We start from the raw sequence: 19,058 nt of genomic DNA, 5'->3' as shown, positions 1-19,058 counted from the left end.
GTAACTCCGGTTTGAATTATTAATGCATATTTGTTTGCATCTAACATGTATTACAGTTTTCCAGCACCTGGTTTCAAACTAAATATTTTTATAAAATAAGGATAAATGAGAAATGTGATTTTTTTGAGGATCTGTCTCAATATATCACATTTTAGAATAGCTCTCTTATTGTCAATGAAAGCTGTCTACATAAATAATAGTTCACTAGGAGAAATAAAACCTTTTTAAATTGAAATGTCAGAAAGCTGACATTTGCATTTAATAAAGCTATTCAATTCATTATGGGTCTCACTTAACATTAACAAACTGAAAGAATGTATCATTTAATATTGTCTTAGTGTAGTTTTATGAATACACAGTGCAGCTTTGCTGTTTTTGCACTGGAAGGACTTGTTTGTTGTACATGTATTTTTTGGGTGTTATACAAAAGTAATCTGCAAAAGGAAAACAAGCAACGCAACTTAGAATATATGTTTCATTTTGCAGGTGTACAGCTTACTCTCTTAAACTGTGATTCTTTTCTGCAGGGTTGTGGCTAACAGCTCATTGCTGAGTGTCCAAAGAAATGTCAGTATGCCGACAGGTTGTTATCATCAGTGCTCTTATCTTCGTCTTGCAGCTGCGCCAACAAAACGAACACCGTCTGCACATCCAGACAGTCAAGGTTTTATGGGCCATTGCTGCAGCCATGTAACAGTAATCAAGGGATCAACTTAAGGCACATAAAATTTCAATACTTCAGCTGTAAAATAATAAAACTAAAATGGTAGAGCATGCTACATGGTGATTGGAGCAAACATTATATCTGTTATTTTTTGTTGCCCAATCAAGTTGTTGCATAGAGATACTTGTAATAACATGACGACCCCTGGATTTACAGGATATAAAACTGAAACATACCACAGATTTTGCCAATGTTTCTACGGATGTTGTTTATGTTCCATTCTATTCCGTTAGAAAATAAATTTTATTTTGTTTTCAGAGAAAGTCTGGCTTTAGGACTGAATTATTTGTAGATGTTATAATGTGAAAAGTCAATGACGGCGTGGTCATCATTGACTTCATATCCACCTCATTACAAAAGTGGAAAAAACAGAGAGTCAGCAGAAGTATTATTTTTCCACCATATAATTATAGTATAACAATTGTAAATGCCGGTGAAACTGATAATAATTGTTTAATATCCTTTTGTCTTTGGCAATTAGTTACAAATCAAATCAAATGTTAGGCAAATTGTACTCATAAAGGAAGCAACACCTTTAAATACTACAGAACCTTTAAGTAATGTTGAGCTCTCCATGCAATAGTTGTTGAGGAGACAAAATGTAAACTAAAATAGTAGAAAGATTTTCTTGAAAAGTATGCAAGTTTTTGGACCCATTAATTAGTGGTCAAACTTCAAAAGCATATATCTATATGAAAAATTTACAAAAAGATCAGCAGGTTTTGAGAAGAAAGTACTGTATACGGGTCTAAAGAAATTTAAAGAAGGTCTAGCGAGTTAGCACTGCTCGGAGAGACTCCACTTACATTTAAAGCATCGAAATCAAAGCATCATGATTTGTAAAAGAGATCAAGCAATGTTTCTACATTAATATTTAATTCAAACTTAACACAGGAAATGATGGGTCCCTTTTTTTCTTCTAAAGGTTTGTTTAATCTTCACACACATGCCAAATAAAATCTCTTTGATCCTCTTTTTTCCTTTAATCAGTGTACATGCTCTCATACCCTCCTCCCTTTTTCTGTCTCTCATTCAGAGTTGTTCTTCCACAACCCGTCTGTCTCCTTGTACTGGTTTCATTTCTGTTGACAAAGCATTACAGAGCCCCCATGTCTTGTCCTGCCTAATTGGTCCACGTAGACTAATTTAGCATCTAATTACCACACTAGTTTTCATGCTCCTGGATTTTCAGGGTCGTGTTTTGCCTTTAGATAACTTTGCTTCCTTTCAAGGCTAAGCAGTTGCTCACAATTCACTTAAATGTTTGAATAACTGCTTTTATTGAAAGATTAAATAAAACTGAAAACCCATTCTTGTAAGTATAACTTAAATACTGAAATACAGTAAAATCAATGTTACAAGAGCTGCGTGGTATGACAAAAACATCACAACAAATTGTTTATGAAAGTTTGTTAGTACAAAATAACTGAATTATCTCGATGGACCTGGTAAAAAGAAAATTTGATGATGGTTCAGATATGGATTTTTTTTACCGTGTCAGAAGTTTGTAATTTTAAGATTTCTCTACTGTGTATTACAAGTATTTAGATTTTTTTTATGAGTAACATATTACTTAAATCTACATTCTAATAAAGCACTCTTCCGTGTTACGCACATTCACCCCTCACCTACTCAACACATTGTAGATTATCTGCTTTGGATCAATTTGCCACTTCACTAATTTGTATCCCCAGTTCACATCATCATGTTGCCATTTCATCCGTCCTACTTCCATTTTTGTTCTTGTAAACAAACCATTTTCCACGCATGCAATTAAATGCTGTTTGATTTTTTTTTTCTTTTTAATTAGGTATTTTCATAAAGTACAGCCATGAATAGTAATGTAAATGCTAAAATCTCATCTATAAGTAATTCAGTTGCACGTGATAATTACAAGAATAATAACTCTTATTCTTATAGTTTTTATCTGAAAACGTTGCATTGTACTCTAATCCCATCTATTTTGTTCTATGACCTGTATGGGCCTGTTGAGCATTATAGAAAGCATAGAGGGGAATACTTGATCATACCAAATTATCTGTGTGGTCTCATACTGATAGATATGGTCTATTTTAGTCATAAAACTATAATTTTCTTCCAGTCTAAGAGTAAGCTATAGAAAATTACTTTAAAGCATCATTTGTGAAAGCTAGTTAAAGATTCCCACTGCTGGATATGTTTCATATGAAACAGCCCAGGGTTCACAACAGCATCTTGTAACAGAAGAAGTAGAGTTATAAGCATAACTATTTAATGGGACTGTACAAAGGTGTCAGCTAGTGTGATGGTGCTATTACATATTTTACTGTATGGCTGGTTAAAGTTTATTGTCAATAATTTTTGTTAAATGTAGCTAGACGATCTATACTGCCTGGTTAGGAACAATAGTTGAAGGGACATATCTAATGTTTCTGACATAACTGGAACAGAAATCTGTAAATTATTTGTGACAGAAGAGAGGGCGATTGGAGGGGCATGCAGTTACTCTTCTCTTGGCTATAAAATTTAAATTATGCAGTGATCAAATTGCTGGACTTCCATATTAATAGCAACCCACCTGCTGCGCTCTATTGTAATAATGTCTGAGACTCTACAAGGTTGACTTTGATGTTGACACAGAGAATTGTCCCATTATGTCATACTCCTGGATATATAGCATGGAGCAGTAAATTCGCCATGGTAACTGTTCAATCACTGTGTTGTTATGAAAGAGGAATTACTGTAGTTGAGGATACAGGAAAGCTGATGTATAAAAACCATAAATTATGGAAGACAAACTCACTGCACATCATTTTCAGATACCTGTCAAATTACATTAATTTAAAAAAAAATCACTTAGATTTTCTTAATGAGTATTTCATACAAAAACTGTTTGGACTGACGTTTATTGTGTAAAGTTGTTTGCCAGCATGACTACATAAAAACAAAGACCTCACCTTTGGTAGCATTAGCAGCCTTTCTTTCATGGCAAGCAATTTTAAAAGAAAATGCGGAAGGAGAAAGACAATTAGCTTTTCATTCCACTGCTTATTTCACTTCAAAGATGATGAAGATCAGTGCTTTTCCCTTTTCTGCTTTTAACCAACCAGAAAGTTTTAAACTTGGCACAACCACTGTTTTGATCAGTGGCGAGTCTCAATGAGTCCCATCCAGCCATGCAGGGAATTGGTTATGTTTGCTGGACCAGTAAAGTGTTGTTGGCAAAACCAAACTAGAGAGCCTGAGTGCATGCTTTGATGGCGGAAACAGAGATAAATCTTTTTTAGGTAAGCACCAGCACCAGGCTAACGCTGGAACTGTTTTACTTCCAAAGCAGACGTGTGTTTGAGGGTTGAAATAAAAGGAAAGTTAAAGTGCACTTCAAGGGATAAAACAAGGATCAACCACTAGGAGCCTTTTATGCTTAAATCTTATCAGAAAACTGAAAGGATTTCTATTGACTTAATGTCATTTCACATAACGTGAAAATGCTTTCTAATGACTTTTGTTCCACTTTATGAAACTTTTTAGGACATGAGTACATCAGAGGCATTTTAAAAATATTTGACAAACTACCATAAGTAGATATACTTTGGAGATAGAGCAAGTTTGAAAGCTGTCATTTAGCTGTAGAAATGGTCCTGATGTTATCCTTCAATATATGTAAAAAGAAAAACAACAACCCGAGTTTAAGACTGCAGGTCAGCTTGTTATACAACCCTATAATTCAGAAAGCAACACAGGCTTGACCGCCTACTTAGCATTCAGGTGCAGAAATAGGCAAGGAGGAGGAATTTTAAGCCATTTTCTGTCCTTGAACTTTATAGAAATGTGCAGTCACTGACAAATAAGTTGATAGGCTTACAAAACTGAGGAAGACTTAAGATTTTTTTTTATTTTTTTTAAATGTTGCATTATGTATTTTACAGAAGCATTCTTGCTGGATGCATATCCTAAAGTCCTGCACCCAGTTTCAAGACCACATGAAATGACAGAGACAATGTTTGAAAAAGAATGATCAGAACTGTCAAGACGCATATTTTCAGAGTGTTACTAAAAAAATAACATAGCTGGGATGTGGATTTTAAATTGAGAGTTCACTTGTTCATTTACTGAACTTCATACATAGAACTATTAAGTTTTTGATTATTATTGTGCAAACATTGACACAAGTATAAATACATGTATAAATATAACACAGTATTAGAGAATTCGAGAAGAATAAATTGTTTTGAGTTAATTGTGTTTGTTTTGGAGTAGGCGTGGAATTAAATAAGTTTGTTCATCTTCCCATCCCTTTTTGGGCATCAGACTGAATTCATGTAATTCTTTGCTTCTTATATTTCATTTAATTATTTATCAGTTATTATGATCATTTTTGTTTACTGTAGCAAAGAAATGCATATTCGGTGTAAAACTTACTGCCACTGCTGAATGTGATGTCTTCTGATCATTTGTGGTTACAAATGAAACACAATAATACATTAATGGCCTCTGATTGGAGCAAAGATTTTTCAAAAAATAATCTCCCAGACTTAAAATATTTGCTGAAAAAAACTTTCATTATTCTTTGACATTCTTCTATACAAATTATTTTAAGAAATAAAAGCATGTTAAAACCAATGTTTTTCTTTGAATCGATTTGAAGGAGAAAACCATTTATTTACTGTGACAGATGACTCTAAGGATTACCATGGAACTGCATGAATAAGGCATGCACAGCAATGGATGTTCTTGTACTATTGTACCGCAACATCAAGCAATTTCCATTATTAAAACGTGGATACATATCATATTGTACATAAAAGATGACAACATTGTTAACACTCAGAATATGCACTCTGGAGGTATGGTGTTCAAGGGTAGGCAGGCAGAAAATGTAAATTTTTTATCTGTAATTTTTTCACAGAGCTTACTTCTTGCTTTTTTATGTGACAGCTGCTAGGAGTTATCATTGTTTAATGAGGACCTTCTATGAATCATTCCTTTATTTTTTTGGACATGCAGATATCCAAATAATTTTCTCAAGATTTAGGCAAAGGATGGCCTTGCATAGATTTTGGCAAAAACAAAATACAACTCATATTGACAATCTCTCCTGGTCCATATGAGACTTTTGCTGAGTTTAGGACTCATAAGGATCCATCTTTTTACCCATGGATGCCCTTGATTAGACTTGGATCACCATTAACATGAATCTCTAATGTGAATATTGGCTGGATTTACACTGGAGCCCTATGCTAAATATCTGGGAACTTATATCCGGCAGTTTTCAAAGACATGCATCATAATTATGCTCCAGGAAAAGCCAGGTGCGGTAAATCAAGATATATATAATGGCTGAAATGTGTAATCATGAAATTATGAAAGAAGACTCTTCAGTAAAGTGTATCACATCACATCACATCACATCTTGGACAACTCTTGATTCGAACACACATCCATACAGACAGAAGTCATAGTCAATGTTCCACAAAAGGATATCGCTATTAGTTGTGTTTTCTCTGCTGATGTGTGACAAGCTACTTACAACAACCCACCATGCAATTCTGCTCATCGTGTTATGATTTTGAAAGCCAACATGCAAAACAGACCTTACATGTGCAGCATTATTTGTATGTTTGATCATGTGATTTCTAGCAAGACAACACAAGCATTAAATGGGAGCTTCATCTGACACTCCCCCTTTTTCTACATCTTGAAGCCTGGCTTCCAATGTCCCATCACTACCTGCCTGCTCTCCACTAATCTGCTCTGCCTCAGAAATTTTGAGATCTCTAATAATCCACCGCCCTACGAAGCTCACCTCCAGACTGACTGTGATATTTCACTTCCAAGATCACAACACAACTCTCAGGATTTTCTTTAAATCTCAGAACCATAAGCTTGCACTTTCCTTTTATATATCTATCTTTTGTCAGGTTACCTTTTGCTCAGTCTATCGTTGTCCTTCTCCAGGTTCAGCAGAACCCCTGGATCCACGAAGACGTCTTCATGCACATTCTGAAACATATTATACATAAATAATATCTCACATTTTAGTCCAAGTCTTGTGATGATTCGACATGTGGATTTATATTATCTCAGAACATGACACTTACCATTTTATGTAATGGTATCTTGTAAAGTACTGCATTCTGTCAAAGCTTAAAAGGTTTCTTTCAAAAGTCTGCTTTGAGATGTGAGTACAATACTATCGTATGGGTTTGTAATTTGGTACGTCATAACAGCCATGATATCAACATAATTGGAAATGTAAGATCCTAACTTCTTAGGCTGTAACAGAGCACATAAGCTTCATTTGGTCAGGCAAATATCGAATGACAATCACCTTTAAAACATTAATGGACTGGGTTGTCAGATTCACTTCTTTTCTCAAACATAATGACACCAGTTTCTTTGCAGGGATCTTGGAACAATAACGGTGGTCTAAAATAAAAGTTATCGTCTGCAGACACTGCCTTTCTTGGCTTCAGCCAGTTTCTGGATCACCAGTTCAGCTGTCTCAAATACACAATTAATTCTGAGTAAATACTAAATTAAAGGAGCATTCATCCAAACTAGGGAAGCTTTTAGCTGGGGTTTTCTAGCATATAATAATGAAAGTGGGACACAAAGGCAGCTTTTGTAAAACTAATGTCAAGTATCACTTTGTTTTGAAAATATTCAAGGTTAAGCTAAATGATTATCCCGAATATATCGTAGGCTACAGTTGTGTGGGGACGTATTCAAAATGTCACAAACTTAAAAAAATACATATTTCATTACAATATTTTTGTACTTATAAAATATTGTTTACTTACCAAAATGTGTAAAATAATTGTTATAAAATTGGTTGTATAATAAACAACCAATTTACCAATGCTCTCAACAATTGGGATTACATGTTTTACAATTGAAGTCCTACACACTGTTTGGTTTGTGCAACCTTATTCCTTGAAATTAATGTATTCTGTGTGGTGAATTGCCATTGACAATTCATTTTAAACAGATAACATTAAATAAATTCTGATTAAAAATAAAATAAATTGGAGTCTCTTAAAGCCTCAAGGGAAAACTTGGAATCCTCTTACTTCAATGCTTAAATCAAGCTCAGTCGATGTGTTATCTACTTTCACATAATCAGCCAGAAGACATAAATATGAATTTGCCTGTCATTAAACCCCAATAAGGATGCTGATTACATTCTTTTTAACTTCCATTTTGCACTGACAGACTATTTAGTAACATTGTTAATCTTTTCTAGTTTCAAAAACTAAAGAAATAAGATTTGATTAAATTATAATTCATCTATCGGCATTTTTGGGCATCTTAATCAGATGTAGATTGTTTCTATGTTGTTAGTTATATTTGTCTCCTCCTTTGAAAAACTACAAAAAAACAAGTGCACAAAAACTGTAGGATTACTTATTTGTATGATAAGACAAGTTTGTCCTTGATGGAAATTGATGCTAAATCAAAATTATTTGAATATGCTACATTTTCAGTAAGCAATTAAAATGACTAAATTTTGATACATTTATTTCAGATGTCTAGTCATTGCAGAATCTTTTATCCCAGGATTTAAATAAACTTAAATTGGTCTGAAACAATAGTCCAAAGCATATTTACAGGTGTACTGTAAATAGTAGTATGGAGCAGCAGTGCATTTCGTGACATTTTACAGTTCTATACAATTTACTCAAATATCCTAGAGAGTGACCCTAGATTAAATCAAGCACTAAAAAACATATTATAGTTTCCTGAGGCCATTGCTAAGTCCATTCTAGCTGTAATGATAAGATGAAGGAAGACAGCAGAACACAAGGCTACGTTTACAGTTTGAAATATTGATAAAGTGCAGGTCAGCAGCCTCTCATTGCTTGTACATACGGTGTATAGGACAGAGGGATGCGAGGGACCAACAGCGCTGTACACTGTAATCTGTGCTTACCAGTGCAGCTCTCTGTGGCGGCGAGCAAATGAATCTGCCAAGCAGAAGTAGATTCATAAAATCCCTCAGGTAGCTCTGTTCATTTATCTACATTTTCCAGGGATTCCAGATGCCAAAAGCAGGTGGCAACATTTTGGATAGGAAATGGACTGTTTTTAAGATCTAGCGCTCTCTCAAGGGGAGTGAGAATGGACAGAGGGGCTGCTACATGGGTATAAAAAGCCACCAGTGGGATGAAGGCAACAAGATCATCAGGTGAAGGGTATCAAGTGGGTAGGAGTTCCACCTTACAGCCTTGTAAAGGCCTCACATCAAAAGTGTTTCACTGGTGCGATAAACTGAAATGAAAATGCCCTCATTTCTAATTTCCACTCCTTAAATTCAATTTCTAGATTTGTGGCACACCCAGGGAGTAAAAGGCAGTGCCTGCAGGGGGCAATCAGCGCAGAGGCAGAAGAGATGCACTTCACCAGATAAGAAATTATACATGGAAATAATCTAGAGATCCATTTCCTCTCCACCCCTGTCTGCCCTGCTGTAAATACAAAGTGTTGTAGAGCACAATTACAAATCTCTTTGACATGCCTCACTGCAGTTAGCACTTGCTGGGAACCGGTGTGCTTCTTGGGATTAGATCTGGGGCCTCAAACAGCTGCTAGCCAACAAGCACTCAGTGTCTGATTCATATTAATGTGTTGCCACCCCCAAATAGCAACAAAAACAAAACACTATCCAGTCCTACAACCAACCGCAGACACTGTTTGACTGAAATATGTTTAGTTTGCAGAAAAAAAATAATGTTTTCATTAATAGCTAATTTGCAAAACAATTTAGATTTTAATATAAATGCCTTTTTGTCCATCATTAACATACATCTTGTGAAAGTTAAATGGGGCCAAAGAATTGTTTGTGCCTAGTCATTAACAAGAACATTTTAATATGTGTTCTTGTTAAAAACCCAGGAGTTTTAGCAGTTTACACAAACCAGAGGCAGTTCAGTGCAGAATCAATGTTTGCGGAGAGCTGTCGTCATGGAATGAGTTAAAGCAGTGTCGAGCTTCATTCACTGCGTTTCATTTAATAAATACATGCCACTTTGTCTTAGTGTTAGTTCACTTGCCAGCTTAGATACACGATCTGTAGAGGTTTGATTTTAGCTGGCCTGAAATAATTTCATGAGAGAAAAGAAAAATCGAAAAAACTTGGAGGATAGTAGGAGCAATAATGGCAGATAAACCTTAGGAATTGCACACCCTCATGTAAACATGTTTTTATGAGTTAATAGAAATATTAGGATGCTTAAAAATCTTATGAAAACTTTAGATTTATTACAATCTGCATTATTACAAACAGTACTATGACCCTTCCAAATTTTTACAGGTTCAGTTTTTATAGCAACAAAATATTTTTTGCTATTTTATACTTGTCTCATAAAATAGCACCGTATTAAAGTTAAAAACAACTAGGATTTATTTCTGACTTGCCGGTCAATTGTTTTAAAGGTGTCACGGCAGAAATCATTCAATCAGTTTAGAGCTTTTCCATAACTTTTAATAGGAAAACAAAATTCAGAAGTCTTGCAATCACACAATTAAGCTCTAGTTCATAAACATCATATTTATAGCTGCTCAAAGTGTTTGCAAATGATTTCATCTGCATTTGAATTCATCTGTGGCTCTTTGCTTTCTGTACCCTTGAAACAGAATAGAGTACAAGGCGGAATGAAATGAGCATAAGCAAACATGGGTATTAGTTTCCAAACAGCCTTGCTCACCATTTCACTTTTCCAAAGGGCTGAGAAAAGACTGACACAAATTACTTTGATGGTATTTTCCCCCTGCTCTTAGGGAAACGCTAAACAAAAATAAAAAAATCACTACATAAAGAACGACATTGATCAAAGCCATTCAGGATTCTCAACACGCAGTAAGGCATAAAATCATCAAGTAATTACGTAAATTCATGACCTTTTATTCCAAGTATGAATATGCTCAGTGGTCTATTTATTGAGGCATAAAAACGTGTCTTCTGTTGCATTTTCCGTTAAGTGGAATATCGCCATCTGTCTGAAACGTCCCTAGATGTGTGTTGTTTACGATGTTGTGTCTCAACACCGAAGCCATTATGAAGAAAATGATGAAGAAAACCAATGTGATTACCTATCATTAGAGGTGGCAAAATGCTGATGGCTATATTCTCAACAGCAGGTCAGGGGTAAGTAACAAGGAGAAAAGTGCAGGATTTGCACATTTGGTCATTAAAATCTGGTCAAATTTTGATGCCTGACATTCTCCACTTTGAGATTTCTGCGTTTATTCCTCCAAAATGCCTTCAAAGCAGAATAATTTATTAAAAACAAGTTTTACAAAAACATGTCTTTGTTATTTAGTTGCTTCAACTTATTAGATTTTACTTCAGCGTTTGTAAGATATTTGTGAAATGTATTTTTTTCTTTTTTCTAAAATAGTTTACATTTTTATTTTGAATGCCTCACACCATAAATTTATTTTTCAAAATTGTGACAATTCATTTAATTCTTTTTTGTTGTCAGAAAGTACAGCTGTGTGGCATTGTCTTCACACACAGAAGTCATTTTACTTCTGCTTGTTAAAAACCATGTACTTTGTATCCCACATTGACAATACAGTTGCAAATTATTTACAATGATGTATGGCAAAAACTCAGATTTTTGTGTGGATTAAAATGCTTATTTTTTAGCAATAGTGGGGGTAGTTTAAGAATAATTTCAACTTTTCTGAGTTATTTCCTTATTTACTATATTTACTTATTAGTAAATACTTATTAGTTTTAACAAACTAGAAGAGATTCATTGCTCAAAATCCCTGCTGCCAAATTAAGTAGGAAGCATTGTATGGATTTCCTAACAAAAACTTTATTGTTTTTTGTTTTAGAGGATGCCTGTGGTAATTTATTCTACATTTTCCTCCTCAGGGCTGCACAGTGACACAGTTGGTAGCACTGTTGCCTTGCAGCAAGAAGGTCCTGAGTACGATTCCAGGACTTGGGTCTTTCTGCATGGAGTTCACATGTTCTCCCTGTGTACACCGGCTTCCTCCCACAGTCCAAAAACATGACTGTTAGGTTAATTGGTCTCTCTAAATTCTCCTTAGGTGTGTGTGGATGATGGATGTGTGTCCTGTCTGTCTCTGTGTTGCTCTGTGACAGATTGGCGACCAGTCCAGGGTTTACCCCGCCGCTCACCCAAAACGTTCGCTGGAGATAGGCACCAGCAACCCTCCTGATCCCACTAGGGACAAGGGTGTTAGAAAATGGATGGATTTTGCTCCTCAGATGATCAAATGCTCTGTGGTAAACAGTGGAGATCTATTTCTTATACATGGAATTCCATTCATGAAATTATTCACTCTTAAAGTAATTGACCTGATGTCACTAAAATAAAACTTTAGGTCTTCTGTCAATTAGAAAGAGGAAAGGGAGGGAGCAGTTTGTTTGTTAAGAAAGGGCCTTTAATGTTGACGAAACCTATTGTTCCTGTGCTTTACATGTGAATTCAGATTGAAGATATTAATGATGCACAGCTCCAATGACACCAAAGTCAGATCACTGAGGTGTTATCTATAATTGGGGCCTGATATAACAATGCATAAGAGAGCTTTGGAACATTTTCACTCTTCAGCCAAATTCACCAACTGCATAATTCTTCTTAAGTAGTGTAAGATAACTAGTATTACAAAAGAGCAGCAGTTTTTTTGAACAATAACAATATTTGTTTTTAATCTGTTGCTAAGAGATGAGCACATTTTGTGGTACCCAAGTGCCACGAAGTAAACATCTGATCTCTCTTTTTGCTAAATTTACCAACTGTAAATTTATTGTGTCTAAGCAGATAAGCAGTATTTCAAAAGAGTTTATGTTTTATAAACAGTAATTAATTAGATTTTAAGAGATGAGCATTTTTTTTTTCTAGTAATGAACTGCCACGAAGTATAAATCTGATTTTTATTTTTGTGTTGATTGTCTGTTTTCACTTTTCTGCCAAATTTACAAACTGCACAACTCTGGTTAAGTAGTATAAAATAAGTAGTATTTCAAAAGGGCAGAAGAAATCTTTTGTGTTTTTGAACAATAACAATATTTGTTGTTAATCGGTTGCTAAGAGATGAGTGTGTTTTGTGGTAACCAAGTGCCACAAACTAAACATCTGACTATTACTTTTGGAAAATTTCCCAACTGTAAATTTCTTGTGTCTAAGGAGATAAGCAGTATTTCAAAAGAGCTTATAATTTATAAACAGTAATTAATTTGGTGTAAAGAGATGAGCCTTTTTTCCTCTGCCACGAAGTATATATCAGACTTTTACTTTTGTGTTGAATGTCTGTTTTATAATATATTTACCACCAACGACATAAAAAAATAAACATTTTCTCTTTTCTGCCAAATTTACAAACTGCACAATTCTGGTTAAGTAGTATAAAATAAGTAGTATTTCAAAAGGGTAGAAGAAATCTTTTGTTTTTTTTGAACAATAACAATATTTGTTGTTAATCGGTTGCTAAGAGATGAGTGTGTTTTGTGGTAACCAAGTGCCACAAACTAAACATCTGACTATTACTTTTGGAAAATTTCCCAACTGTAAATTTCTTGTGTCTAACGAGATAAACATTATTAAAAGTGAGAGGTAGCATTAGTATGCATCTTACCAGCAACTCAGTTAAGCAGCTTCTGCCTGGTTGCTGCAGCTACGTCACAGAACCCTGCTTTGTGTAACACTAATAATCGTCCTCCCAGAACAATATTTACATTAGGAACCAAAAATAAAAGGCGTATAAAACAGAAATAGTCTGCCTCAGTCCTAAAGCAGTTTTTGTTGTCAATTCAACAAAATAGAAATAAAAATATTTTGAAAAGGTTCATAAATAAATAAATAAATAAAATTAACTCAGCTGCTTTAGCACACTGAATGGAGGAAGTCAATATAAGACAACATGGTAGTGATACCCCACATGCCACTGGCAGCATTTAGGCTCACGTTAGTATTTTGGCTAATTTTAGCTGATAAACTAATTTTAACATACTGAATGGAGTAATTCCGTGTTACTGAACATGTTTGTGACTCTCCACATGCTATTGAGTACATTAGCATGTAGCAATGTAGCACTGCTGTTACTTTAGCAGTGCTACATTGGCAGTCCCCGATTAAATTTCTTCAGAAATTGTCTACTTTTTTCTATTGTTGTTATTATCAGTCTTTAAGATAATAAAACTGGAAGTGCATGTGTGCACCTTCGTAATTTTGTTCTTTAAAGCTTTGGTTAGCTTTTGAGTAAAAATTCTTGTTTTTGAAATATTTTTATCTTCAGGGTGTCCTCAAAAAACTTTGGACCATAAGAGTATTTGAGTATTATTTGTAAATTGTCTTTTACCAACAGAAGAAAGGATTCCCAAAGAATAAAAAATTGTATGCAAAAATTGTCTTATTTAGTCATTTCAAGATTAAAGTTTCCATGTCTTGAACATTGTATATGTGCTTACTTCACAAATGCATTTGAATGTGCCTGATCGCTTTAAGATTGCCTCAACTTTTAATTGGATTTTGAAAGCTCAATTGATTGCCTATTTGGATATGTCAATGTGCATTCCTGTCTTACAGTACATTTTGCTTGCCTTTGATGCCCCTTTCTTATTGCGTCAAAGTTTGACCAAGACTTGAGCAATTTGAGAGAAATAAATTGTACGAAAAGTAAAATAACCCCCTGGCTGCACAGAGGACCAGAGAAAATATTTATTCACTCTTTGTTTATACTCCATTACATAGGTTGGTTTTCTTCACATTATACTTGCATTATTAAGTTAACTCTAAAAACATTACAGAAAAATAAGATGAAGTATTTATTTATTTAAACATACTGATTAAAGCTAACAGCTTGAAGCAACAGACAATGCTTCCCTCCCTGTGGTTATGAATTTTTCCATTAGGTTTGAAGATCTTTGGTATTTAGTTCAGCTCCCTCTGTGCTGCCCCTGTGTTAATTAGTCAGCTTCCCTCAGTTCTTCTGCTCATCATTGTCCCTCAGCTGTCCATTGTCCTTATGAAACTCACCTGGTTTCATTTCAATAACTAGTTTTCAACTATTCAACCCTCCACAGTATTTAAAGCTGCAGTAGGTAACTTTTATGTATAAAAAATGCTTTGTTTCAGTTGTTTTGTTTTTTTTTTTACATATTTGTTGACACTGTCATTGTGTTGTAACAGTTTATTACAAGACAAAATTATGCTCCTCTGCCTCCTCCCTGTGGTTCCACCACCATCTGCATTAATACATCGCATGGTCAGAAACAATCAGAGACAGAAGGAGGGACTTAGCACTGTCAGTTAAGATCATGTAAACGCTGCTCACACCTTCCTTCTTGGTCTCTGCTGTGCTACAGCTCTTTACCCACAACAGAGCCTGCTGTGCATCCACAAGCTAGTAAACATGGCCATTGATGATGGCAGATGAACAGTGTTAACGTAACGCTAAAGTGTTTCTCCAACAATACTTGCACAAGCATGATCGACAGTGCCAAGACCTTCAACCTTGCTTTGATTGGTTGGTTTTGAGTTGTATATTTCTGCAGATGGTAGCAGGACCACATGGAGGAGCCAGAAAAGCCAGTTTTAAGAAATATGGAAAAAAATAAATATATAAAAGTCACCTACAGCAGCTTTTAGGTTACCTTGCTGGTTTCTTCTTCTGCTCTTAAGTCTAGTTCCATATCTTGCTTTTGTCTTACCAAAGTTAAGACAAAAGCAGGTGTAACTATGATAACCAGGTTCCATCCTGCTTATCATTAAAATTTTTCATTTTCTTTCTTTGCGTACCTGAATTTGGGTCCAAATGCATGCATTGTGTGATCACACCAAGACCATGTAGTTAGTGAGAGTACTGCTGGCTCATGAGAATAAGACCAGGGAGGGTGAAGATCCATCAACAGAAAGATTCTGGCTTCTTCTGATAATTATCAATCAAATCATTAAATATAGAAATCTTGAGAGAAGAGACTGCATGTTCATTACACCACATTTCATGGTTCGGTTCTTCTGTTTCTTTTGAACATATATATTTTTTTGCTCTGTAATGGAGTCGAAGAATGTTCAATATCATACTGACAAAAATATCTTCAACTGATTTATTTATGAAAATCTGCTCTGACCTGTAGCCTATTACATCACTTTCTGTGGAATTGAGGCCATCTGTTGAACCGTCAATCTGCATCTCAAAACATGGCTTGGATGTAATTACAGTACATAGTGTGCGCGTGTGCATGTCTGTGTTGCTTTGACTGGGTGACTTTGCCTTTTTTATATAACGTTAATATTATTTTTATTTGAAAGAAACACATGGAAGAAGAACAATAGCCCCTATATAAGGCAATCAAAAAAAACCTGTGCTACTGAGAAATTTACCAGTTTTCCTCTTGGGTTTATAATGTTTTTATAAATAACATTCGTGCTTATCGTTTGTCAGGGACTACTTATTTAACCATGGTTACACATTTTTCAATTATTCCTCACCTGCTTGCACAAATGTTCCGATCCGTCATCATCAATCATGATCAGTTTTGTGTGTCTTTCACTGACCCCGTCATCTGGTGTACCTGCTGCCATCCTTTTACATTCTTTTCATCTCATTAATTTAACAAATTTCAATCGTGCATGTTTCTGACAGATATTATTTTCTGTCTTTCATTCAATAGCTTTAATCTGTGTGGAATTATGGACTGCCAATTCATGCATATATGTAAGGCTGAGTAAACAATGCAAGGTTAATAACGCTTACTGAGACATGGCGGTCACTGCTTTCACCCACATAAATCTGTGTGCAGACACTCACACACTTAACATTCAAGGTATTTAAAGAGAAAGCAAAAAGAAGAAAGAAAAAAAAGAAAGAAATCAAAAGAAACCTGAGATCCATTTTCGTCCAACAGGATTACTGGCAAGACAAACATGTTTGAGACATAGGGGTTTTGAACTATGCAAAGACAGATTAATTACCTCAGTATGAGCAATACAATACGCCAGCAATCAATCAAACTGTGAAATTACCAACTGTGACAGCAATCTATTCCCCTGTTTTGCCCCTTTGTATATATTAATCCCTGCGGTCAAACCACCTTCACTTCAATCTGCTCTGCTACAAGAATCCATTTAAGTATTAAAATGACCCCTGGCAGTTATCATTCTGCTGAAATGTCTTTTTAAAAACATCTGTTTAAAACTTAACTTTACATTTAATCAACAGACAACAGGACAACTCTGAAAATAATTTTTAAAAAGATGACAATTCTACAACCTAGTCCCTTAAAGTTGCAATATACGGTATACATGCTTTTATTTAGATATTTGCTAAATCTCTCACTATGTCATGAGAATATGACGTGAGACAAATAATCTTTGAAAAGATCAATCTACTCCAATGCAACTATTGCAATATCAAGAAATGTACCAGTCCCAGTCAAAAACAACCAATAAGAGTCAGGAGGAAGGTCTTAGCGCTGCCACCCATACTTGTGTGCGCACTGCTAAACGTGCTAATGGCGGAGAAACAACTCATTCTTCCAGGAAGGCCGTTTATCTACTGTCATAGGTGGTCAGGCTAACTAGCCTGAGCATTCCTGGCCAACTCTGCTATCAGGACAAAGTTGAAATGCCTATTTTCAATATTGCTTTAAGTCTAATAGTTTAATTAGATGAAATATATATATATTTTTTGTGTAGATAAATATGAAAATAATCAAGATCTATGTTATATTTAGGACCTGATTGTTCCTTGGGCTCATTACAGAGCAGATTGCTTCCTGTTCACGTTCATTTTAAAAGTCAGTTAGATGCTGCTTCTTCTATATCCATAGTTTTCAGCTGATATGTTCCTCTAACTCTTATTTCTTTCTTTTTAATTAACTTGTAATTTCTGAAAGCAAAAGAAACGGAGACAAAAAAAAAACAAAACAGACACAAATACGACTGTCAACCAAACAATAAAATCTCACAAGAAGCCAGAGATTTCTGCCACTTTGCAAGCACGACCACCCACTGATGCTACATCAAACCACCAGAAATTCGGAAATTTTGTGTCACACAAGGGTCTTAATTATCTTCTTTTTGAAAGACTAATGAACAGAATAAAACACCTCTCAAAGTGAAAAATTTAGCTGACACCAAGCTGATTACTGTACAGACAGGGGTATAATTGGAACAGGTAAAAATATGCACCTTTTATTGTCTCATACTGCCTGTGACAAAAATCTGACAGGCACAATTAAACTGTAATATCTCTCACACACACCAGACACATCACCAAATCTTTGCTTTCACCTGGTTCTTAATAAAACACATTTCAGCATTTTCAAAGACTAAAAATCAAGAGCAAACATGTATAATCTTGTCAAAATCACTGTGAATATATTAGTTTCTCCTTTCACTGTGGAGGAATTTAGGTCCTCACTTTCTTTGTTGCCCTGGATTTTAACGTTTAGGTTTAAGAGAGTTTTATTTGGCACGACTCTGCCAAGGTCTCACCACAAAACATTAAATGATTCGTGATCTCAACTTTCAGTGCATTTTTGCATATCATTGATTCATCTTTTCAGCTTTGTTTGGAATTACTTCCCTGTTGTATGAACAGACTTTGGCAGAGCTTCAGCTATTGCATATATTCTGTTGAATGGTTTCTAAAAAAAAAACAATTTAGTGATGTGGTAGCCTTGCAAAAGCTGAAAATGGCATGACCTTTCTACAATCACATTGTTATGTCTTATCTTATATTTTCTCCAGTAGAGATGTTAACCCAGCACCAAGTTGATTACTGTACAGATTTCAAAATTCTGTTTACTCAGACTCATCTGCTTTTGCTGAATGAACGTTGAGCTTTTGTTATTACGACTGTAAGTATTTCTCAACTAAGTATAAAGTTTTACAATAACTTTACTATTTCTGGAGAAATAACCAGTATTTTACCATTCACAAATGAAACTACCCCAGAGCAAGTTATGAAGTCAATTTTGATGCTAAGGATGCCTAATGCTTTCTTAATGACTATAATTTTGTGTAATGGACAAAGTATTTGGTATGTTTGAAGATGACAAAAAAAACCCTCAACTGAGATGTTTTTTAGGAGGCTTAGAGTTGCATTAAAAAAAAAGATTTTGAACTGCTAAAGTAAAATTAGATGTTCATTGACCAAACAGAGGATAAAAGTTATTCTAGCAACTACTACTTGCACATTTGAGCATGTCCATTTTTATCACATGCGATTGTCACCTGATCCCTGGGTTTTCACTATACGTCAAAAAATATAGTCATTGTCATATTAAGTGGTATTTGGCAATTTAAACAAATAAGGCCAGATTTTGCCTTTGGAGTTCATTCCAGCTCCTTCTTGCTTTTCATTACTTGTG

At 34.9% G+C, this 19,058-nt stretch overlaps 1 long non-coding RNA gene across 1 annotated transcript; it reads right to left on the bottom strand.

Moving 5' to 3' along the window:
• Positions 1–432: 432 nt before the first annotated feature.
• LOC122846476 lies at positions 433–13,368 on the bottom strand. The gene is made up of 3 exons (XR_006373245.1): positions 13,319–13,368; positions 6,630–6,706; positions 433–643 (listed from the first exon to the last, which is right to left on the bottom strand). It is a non-coding gene; the product is annotated as an uncharacterized LOC122846476 (long non-coding RNA).
• Between the last annotated feature and the right edge of the window lie 5,690 nt (positions 13,369–19,058).

This window comes from Gambusia affinis, linkage group LG02 (assembly GCF_019740435.1).
Source record: "Gambusia affinis linkage group LG02, SWU_Gaff_1.0, whole genome shotgun sequence".
Classification (NCBI taxonomy): Eukaryota; Metazoa; Chordata; class Actinopteri; order Cyprinodontiformes; family Poeciliidae; genus Gambusia; species Gambusia affinis.
The sequence above is the reverse complement of the archived record's forward strand: the minus strand, read 5'-3'. Positions and strand labels throughout refer to the sequence as shown.